Consider the following 7,109-nt stretch of genomic DNA (forward strand, 5'->3'; position numbering starts at 1 on the left):
GCACGCACGCACACACACACAATATGTACACATCTGTTAGGATCACTGTCTGCACATCCATAATGTATACCCATAATTCAGTCTTTAGACCTCAGACAGCACATTTACAGCACACACACAAGCACACAACACAAGCTCCAATCAGAATCCATGAAGTAACTATTGAATCATAGAACATTAAAAGTTGTCAGGCAAATTTTAACCCTACTATTTGAAAACATGTTTTAAGGCTTAAGTATCAGGTCAAAGAACATTGTACCTCTGGCAAAGCATTCAATAGCACAAAACCTTAATCAAAACCTTGACAAAAGGGCTGTTTTATTAAAGGGTTACAAAAAAGTCCAAATTGTATTTGAAAAAGACAAAAGATCTGAAATAAGGTAAGGAGGTAATGCAGACACATAAATGCAATGCAAACATGCGGGGGTGGTGCTGGTCTGAGAGCTTGTGTTTGTGGAAGATGCAGCAGACCACTGGCACGACGTCAAAATACTGTGACTGTACAGCCACTACACCACTGCAGTCCACAACAAGCTCTTTAAAATGCAGAAGGTATGATCATATACACTGGGTGATAAATCATCGCTTGTGATGCGGTTTTCCATCCTTTGATGAACTTCTGCTGCAGTAATTAATGTACACAAGACATGTTACAACGTATCGTGATCATGAGCATACACAATATTGTTATTGCAAGTACCTTATTTTCTGAACTGTTTACATTTCATGAGTGAAAGCTGAATTAAAATGCTTCTGGCCTTGAGAAGAAAAGAAGCAGACATTACATACATGTATGAAGAATAATTAAAGCATGTACGCTGTTATTGTAAAGCAGAGGTCGAATAGGATTTTTTATGCCAAAACGTGCCAACTCTGAAAGTATTATACAAAATATTATTGTTCCTTTCCTGTCGTGATGTTTTGCTTTTGATTCTGTTCAAAGCAGTTGGTTGTTCAAAGGAATAGTTCAGCCAAAAACTCAAATTTGCCATTTGTTTACTCGCCCTCAGGCCATCCGAGATGTAGGTGACATTTTTTCTTAAGTAGAACCATAAAGAAGATTGTTTGGTAAATCCGCAGCCCTCTCTGCCTCTCTGAGTCTATGGGGTCTACCTGTCTAAGATTTCCTAAAGCACATAATTCCAAAAAGCGGCTCCTGGTTGACGCTTCGTGAAGTGACTCGCTCAATATTTTCACAAATTTGAACATCATTTTTAATAATATTAGCCATATTGTACAGCCTCTACACTCCCTTTCTGCAGGTGGCGCTAAACGTACCAGACGCTGGTATGCCATCCGCCACCAAATACTACAAGAAGGAGATTGCGATTGTGTGTAGAGACTGCACATTATGGCTAATATTATTCAAAATGACGTTCAGTTTTATGAAAATATCAAACGATTCGCTTCACGAAATGTCAAGATGTCGCCAGGAGCCGCTTTTTGGAATTATGTGCTTTAGGAACTCTTAGACAGGTGGACCCCATAGACTCCCATTATATGAAGCAGAGAGGGCTGCGGAGGTGTATGTAGATAGGCATAGCTCATTCTAAAAACACAACACTTCATTATGTGAGCTCTTTATACAGCTATGAAGACAAAGTTGTGTTTATTATATTGTTTTTTTGTCAATAGATTTCTGTCAATAGAATTTTGCTTGAAATACAACTAATTAGAGATTAGCGTAACTAGCATTCCTGTAGCTCCGACACTAACGCATGATGCTAGGAACGTTGTTTCAATTCTAAGGTGCATGTGAATTAGGTCAAATGTAAATAAAAGTCGCTAGAAGTGTATTCCAAATGTAAATTTGTTTAGTGAATTCCAATGTATTTACACGTCCATGCAGCCAACAGAGGAATATGAAGTTCCACACAAAAACAAACACGATGCACACACAAATGCGCTTCCTCTTTAAGCTCAAACTGAGGGTGAGCAAGCACATCTCTCCCTGCAGGTCCAATTTCATGCTCTCAGCATTAGAATAATTTGTTTGGCAGCGAAAGCACGCGCGCACGGGGGGCAGTGTTGCCATCACCACAACCTGTTTGATCTTCATTAGTGACTCTGAGGGTGAGCATAGCTCTTCATTCTATGAACTAAAGCCTGGGGAAATGGCTGTACATCACCGGACGTGGAACGCTGAAGTCTGCAGATTGGCCGGAATGGATCTTTCAGCCTGCGTGGGAAGGCGGTAGGGGGGCTCACCGGGAGGTTTATGAGCCGCAGCCCCCTCATCTAGAACGCCGGACGTGGTCTTTCAACAGGCGACACAGACCCCGACTGACGAATGCTTCTGTGGACCCTCCCAGCTGCTTTCATATTGATTATGGACTAAACCATAGACCACCATGGCCTGGGGGGCACGTTGAGATTTGAAATGACGGATAAGAGGAGACATCGCAGCAGGCCACTAATCGGATCGCAGACTCCTCTCTTCATTGAATTTTTTATTTGTGCCCGTCGAGGCGTTTTTCACATCTGATGATTTAGTGTGCGTCGTGGGATTGTATTTATCACAAATGTTATTTACAGTACAGGCCTATTTAAAATCATAATGATTAAGACTGGTAAACCATCCCGAAAGTAATATTTCACAATCCTTCATTTTGGTATCCTGATATAACTTAAAAACAAGCCTAATTGTAGCTTTTTTTCTCCAATTTCACTCTAAAACGGCATTAAAATGACATGTGATGGCTGTTTCATGTCAATGTGCCCATTATTTCTCATTATACTCTCTCTCTCTCTCTCTCGTCACTTTATATTTACACTTTACCCAAAATGAAACAGGCGCATGTGAAATCTGCAACCTGGCAATTTAAGCCATTTAACAGTCAACAAAGACCATAGCATATTGAGCAATTATTTTTGCACATTAGATTAGTGGACGGAGACTTCAGGAGGGGAAGACTCTCTCTCATTATCCAGCTTGTCCATACAAATGGCCGATAGTGTTGGCAGAATAAGCATCACAATATCTCGTCTGACACCTCCATTTTTGGGGGATGTCACAGGTGAGCAATTGTGACAGGTGGAAATAATTGGCTTTTTATTCGCCGTCATTTCGAGGCTTACTTGGAATTCTGGGGTGGACAGTTTTTTTGTCACACCTTTGACAAATTGTATTTTATATTTCTAAGCTAAGTTAGAAATCTGCTAGATTAAACCTATAATGCTGTTGATTTTCGTTCTGGTTGTTGTTCTTTATTGATACTTTTCCCCCCCAAAACTTATAATTCTCTCATTTTTTTCACCTTCATGTCATTTCATACCTATGTCTCTTTCTTCAGTGGATCACAAAAGAGGATATTTTGAGAAATGTCTCAGGGGTTTTGTGTTGATACAACAGAAGAAAATAAGAGTCAATGTTGAGCAACAACATTTTCCCTTGGGATCCAACAGTAGCTCATTAAAAAATATTTAAAATTATCAGTTATGATAACGGTCATATGAACGGTCAGTTACGGTCATCATTTTACGAACCACAGGAATAGACATTTAAGCATGCATGTCACAGTTTATTATAAGTACAGTACATATGTAAAATGACCTGTTCAACCTTTGCATGTACAGTGCCTTGCAAAAGTATTTATCCCCCTTCATATGATTCACATTTTGTTATGCTGCTGCCTTATCTTAAACTACATTAAATAATTGTTTTTTAACACTAATCTACTCTCCATGCGCAATAATGATAAAACAAAAACAGATTTGAGACAGCTTTACATTATATTACATTATATTACTTAACTCAGAAGATGGTTAAAGCACCTTTACGCATCTGCATTTGGCAATTTTCCGCCATTCTTCTTCTCAGATCCTCTCAAGTTCTGTCAGGTTGGATGGAGATCATCAGTAGACAGACATTTTCAGGTTTCTATAGAGATGTTCAGTTGGGTTGAAGCCCAAGCACTCGCTGGGCCACCCAAGGACATAGACAGAGTTGTCCATAAGCCACACTTGCATTGTTTTACCAGTGTGCTTAGGATCATTTTCATGTTGTAAAATGAATCCTCTATCCTGTCCGAGGTTCTGAATGTTCTGGGCATGGTTTTCATGATCTCTGTATTTTGTGTCGTTGAGCTTTTCTTCTACTTTGACAAGTGCCCCAGTCCCTGCAGCTGAAAAACACCCCCACATCATGATATCGTTTCCACCTCAGCTTACTGTTGAGATGGTATTGATACATGAAACTGAGATTCATCAGACCAGCGTGTCCTGTTTCTGACAGTTTGAAATATTTGTTGAAAAGTAAGTTTTTGCATATTTGAAGTTTTCATGTGTCTTCAGCCATAAAGCCCAGATTGGTGGACTGATGCAGTGATGTTTGATCTTCTGTAAATTTCTCCCATCTCATATATTACAATGGAGCTCAACCAGAGTTTTCATCAGCTTCTTGGTCACCACTCTACCCAAGACCCTTCTCCATCGATGGCTCAGTTTGGACAGGAGGTCAGCTGAAGTAAGAGATCTGGTGGTTCCAAATCTATTTCATCAAGGATTAATGGAGGCAACATGCTTCTGTGAACCTTCAATACAGCAGATTTTATTTCAAAAGTCTTCCCCAGATCTGTGTCTTGATACATTACTGTCTCAGAGTTCTTCTGGCAGTTCTTTTGACATAATTTCTTGGTTTTACATTGAAAGTAGTGTAAGAAAAGGCAGCAACAAAACAAAATGTGATTAAAATGAAGGGGGATTAATACTTTTGCTATGCACTGTATGTTGTCACTTCCATGTTTATATCAGCATGGTTAATTTTGTCTTTATCCCCAGTCCATGTAGTCAAACGTCAGATTTAATTCAACAACACAGGAAAAATATGCCCGTCTCTCGCACGTTGAAGCTATACCCTGGGCTCGACAGATGTGGAGTTCGTCCGATGGGCGACATATTCAAACAGACCCAGAAAAGAAAACCCTCCCACAAAAACCCTCCGACCAGACTTTGACCTACAATCTGCAGTGCCTCAAACCTTAGCCCTCCATGTTTTCTTAGCTTTATTTTCTACAATTGCCCAAATCACCTGAATCGTAAAGAAAGAAAGAAAGAAAAACAGGGCAACGATATGTCAATCAGCATTGGCCTATAGAACAGATGGGCGCACCTACCCTCTTACTGACATCCTGGCCAATCAGGCAAGCCATCAGTCATGTCTGGGCTCGCAGGGGCGTGCTCATTAGTTAATTATACGGCCTGTGAATATTCACCCCTGTCCGCCCGCTTCGTGGTCACTTGGCCTGCCCACTCCAGTTAAATCAAAGCCAGAGGACGCCTGCCGCCTTCGTTGCACAGAGCTGACATGAATGTTAAATATGTGCAAATATAATTTTTTAATGATGCTCAAGTAGATTTATAGGGAGTCTGTGACTTGTTTTTTGGGTGAAAAGGACGTGGAAGGAATTAGCCGCCGGTAGTTGTATAAATGTTGTGTTATTGGTGTACATCTTATTTCTAGAGTTTTATGATGAGAATGATGAAGATCTAAAAAGTATCTTACGGTGCGTCATTTTTGCAGTTTCAAAATAGTTTATCCTATCAGTTGTTTAGACTGTAAATACTGTACAGCCGTTTGAACATTGTAAAAAAACTTTTTTCCAGATTTTTCACGTATAATGTCTAAATCCCTGTAATAATATTTTTTTAATTTACAATAAAAACATATTATTTTGCGGGGAAAACTGTAATTTTTATTGTTTATTTCTGGTTGATTTAAAACTTGATGTTTTATACAGTATAATTTAGAAATATGGAAAACATGCCAAATTACATAAAAAGACTGCAAATTTAAGGGTAAAACATTAAAAACGTTTACTTTTACAGAAAACAAACAGTTATTTTACGTTGCATTTTTTTATATACGTTTTTTTATTGCATTTTTGGCAGGACTACATGTTTGTTTGACCAATGGCAGATGAAGGGATTGTGAATACCACATTTTTATTTAAAAAATAATGACAATTTTGTCAAGTTTTATATGAGTTATTATTTTCAATTGCATCAATATTTAATATTATCATAATTCCACAATATGGGTTTCACAATATACTGGACAATAACATGATACTAAGAACCATGATTATTGCTATTTAAAGAGACACAAATACAAACTCCTTCTCTCTCTCTCTCTCTCTCTCTCTCTGCCTCCCTACACTCGTATTCTAAGTGATTCATCGACCAGAAAGAGAGAAAACATATTAAAGACGTTGTAAACACATTCAACACACAGCTATTGCAATAATATAAGTATCATGATTTCTTTTGCCCACGATTTCCTGATATTGTGACAGCCGTTTACAACACACGTCTTTATTTGCATTAAAAAAGAAACTGTACACATGTGCTTCCAATTTGCTAAAACCTGTGCCAATAGTCTATCTGTTGGCAAATTAACTATCAAGTGCATAATTTATCATGTTGGGACAGTACATTGCTTCAGGACTATTGATTTTTAAGGAGAGAGCTGGTTTAATTCTTAGCTTCGGACATGCAGAAGCATTATGAGTAATTGGAGTGCAGCCCCAGTCGGACAGAAGGGCGCAAAGGACTCGCAGCAGAATTTAAGATGAATTATTGCTGTAAGGAGAATCAAACAAACCGAGGGAAATCTGCCTTGACAACACAGGGGGGAAAATGGTACGGTTTCTGAGTTTTACACCTCACACTTAGAAGAGATTTTGCAGGAAGAGCCAGAGAGAAAATGCACTTGTTTCAGTGACATGAAAGAAAATACACTGAATTAAAATGGCATTGAAATATCACCCCCTTTATAAAAAATATGCATGTTGTACAAGTGGTATGATTTTGTTCAACTTTCAAGAAGATAAAATCATAAAGGGAATGTAAGATTACATAGATTGACATTTGCAAAACGAAACCCAAATAATTATGTCAAAATTTATGTAAGTGAGATTTTTAAGTTGTTTATAAAATATAAATATGGTTTCGTTGAAAAAACATAAAAGCTGATCTTTAACAAAAGATTTTGGAAGTTTAACAAGGTCACATTTTATGATGTTTTTAACCCCTTTAAACAATACACAATACAATGTCTGCTTTGTGACACGAGAAGTATTTGGGGATTTTTTTATTTTACGTTAAAGTTA

This window comes from Triplophysa dalaica, chromosome 23 (genome assembly GCF_015846415.1).
Source record: "Triplophysa dalaica isolate WHDGS20190420 chromosome 23, ASM1584641v1, whole genome shotgun sequence".
Lineage (NCBI taxonomy): Eukaryota > Metazoa > Chordata > Actinopteri > Cypriniformes > Nemacheilidae > Triplophysa > Triplophysa dalaica.